We start from the raw sequence: 2,243 nt of genomic DNA, 5'->3' as shown, positions 1-2,243 counted from the left end.
CCCCAAGCACCCCCCTATGTGCGCCTATGACTGTATATAATAATAATATACTTGTACGTCGATCAATATGTTCATGTCAATTTAATCGTGTTTATCAGATTTATTCCATACAATTTATAAATATAATACTCGATAGGTAAGTGTTAGGTTAGGTTTTTATTTCTAAAAACTTAAAAAAAAATCGAAAAATCAAAAAAATACATTTTGAATCATTTTTCTGTATGTTATGAAATAATTCATTCATATCAAACATTATAATTTGAAATATTTATTTATATTTAGGTTTATGCTCTTTTACCGAATAAAAGCACTAATACTTATACAATGATGTTCAATATTATTAAAGAAGCTGCCTTGAGAAATGATTTGGCTTTTAAGCCAAAAACGTTTCAAATTTATTTTGAAATAAGAATGATTGTTGGCATTAGAGATTCATTTGGATATAATACAGAAATAAAAGGATGCCTTTTTCATTTTGGGCAATCCATATGGCGTCAAGTACAAAAAGTTGGACTACAGCACGAGTATACACATAATGACGAAGTAAAGAAAACTGTTCGAAGAATATGTGCGTTAGCACTAGTAGGTATCTACTGAAGAAATAGATGAATGTTGGTCAATGATTCATGCTGAAGCACCAGTTAATGAAAGTAATTGAAATCAATTTAATTATAATTTGATTAGTAAATCTTATATTATTTACTTTGTTTTAGACCTAATGAAACGTATGGACTATTCTGTGGATACATATTTAAATAATGATGCTTGCATATTCAACCGGAAAATATGGAATCACTTCAACATTGATAAGACACGGACAACTAACCACTTAGAAGGTTGGCATGCAGCTTTAAACCGATCTATTAGTCGACCAAAGCCAAATATATTTTTGTTGATAAACGAGATAAAAAATCAACAACAACATTTAGAGCTCGACATTGCAGCCCAGAAAAACGGTAATCCAAAACCATTAAGTAAAATGAGTTTCGGAAACTTGAAGAAAGATTAACAAATGCAAAGGATAGGTAAATATTATAAAATGGTTAATTTTTACACGTAGGATTGTTAATAAGTAAGTTATTTTGTACTTTATTTTAGATTGGAATCAAAAGAAATTTCATTATTGGACTACATAGATATAATAAAATATCATATAGGTATACATACAATAATTGTTGTTTATAATTTTTTATTTTAATTTATATTGACTTTTATTATATAACTAGTATAATAATATAATGTGTATATTATATTCTTTTTATTTACAAGAACTTTAATTTGTATTGACTTTTATTATATAACTAGTATAATAATCTATATATATAAGAATCTAACTTGATTTTGGAGACGAAGGCAACCGGTTTGTTTATTTATTTATTATTGTTATTATTATTAATTATTTATTTATTTGTTTGCACTTACATTTTTCCATTTGAAATAGATATTATTCATTGAACAAATAATTTATCGTTACATTTTTTTCTATCTTATCTCTATTCTATAATAAAAAGAATAAAATTTACCACTCCAGTGGTTGAATTCAAAATGTAGGATATATAATTTTCAGAAATTAGCTATAACAATAACTACAATAATACCTATGTAATTATATTATATTATTTGTATAGCCAAAAAATTGTCATATGTTTTTAAATTAAATTGTAAAAAAATAATTTCTTCCGGAGGAAGGTCGGGAAGCTAGTACTATATAATACTGTATAATGTATACCTAGTATAATATAATGTTTATTTTTTTTTATATATTATTTATATTCGACGAATTGGGAATCGGCAAATTGGGAACATGTAAAAAATAGTCGGCGAAATGGGGTGTCGGCAAATTGGGTTTCGGCGACGTGGGAAGACACGGCCACATGCGTAGTAAAATTAAAGTTTCTTGAATAAGGGCTTCCACTTTTGAGACTAGAGTTGGAGAGCAATTTTGATTCTTAAATAATTATTTTTATACTTTCCAAATATACTTTTTTAAGAAGTTCTAAATTTATACGAATACGCAATTCGAATTTTTAAACAGTGCACAAAATCACACATTGGCATTGCCACATTTAGACATTTTGCGCCCCGGTGCAAAAAAAAATTGGCGCCCCCTAAGCTCCAGTGAAAAAAAATTGCTTCCCCCTAAGGGGCCTACCCACGGAAAATATGGGAGCTAGATCCTCATTAACCTTTTAGATTTTGAGCACAGAAAAGAATATATGTTTTACATGTGTGCTTTTTTAAAA

At 27.8% G+C, this 2,243-nt stretch overlaps 1 long non-coding RNA gene across 1 annotated transcript in view; it reads left to right on the top strand.

Annotated features, from left to right (window-relative positions):
* Positions 1-1,158, top strand: part of LOC107882979 — a 3,916-nt gene extending 2,758 nt beyond the window's left edge. The window contains exons 3-5 of the long non-coding RNA XR_003839442.1: positions 283-650; positions 714-1,025; positions 1,099-1,158. This is a non-coding gene — a long non-coding RNA (uncharacterized LOC107882979). The remainder of the gene's footprint in view (positions 1-282; positions 651-713; positions 1,026-1,098) is intronic.
* The last annotated feature ends 1,085 nt before the right edge of the window (positions 1,159-2,243 follow it).

Source organism: Acyrthosiphon pisum, chromosome A2 (genome assembly GCF_005508785.2).
Source record: "Acyrthosiphon pisum isolate AL4f chromosome A2, pea_aphid_22Mar2018_4r6ur, whole genome shotgun sequence".
Classification (NCBI taxonomy): Eukaryota; Metazoa; Arthropoda; class Insecta; order Hemiptera; family Aphididae; genus Acyrthosiphon; species Acyrthosiphon pisum.
Note: the sequence above shows the minus strand (reverse complement) of the source record. Positions and strands in the feature narration are given on the sequence as shown.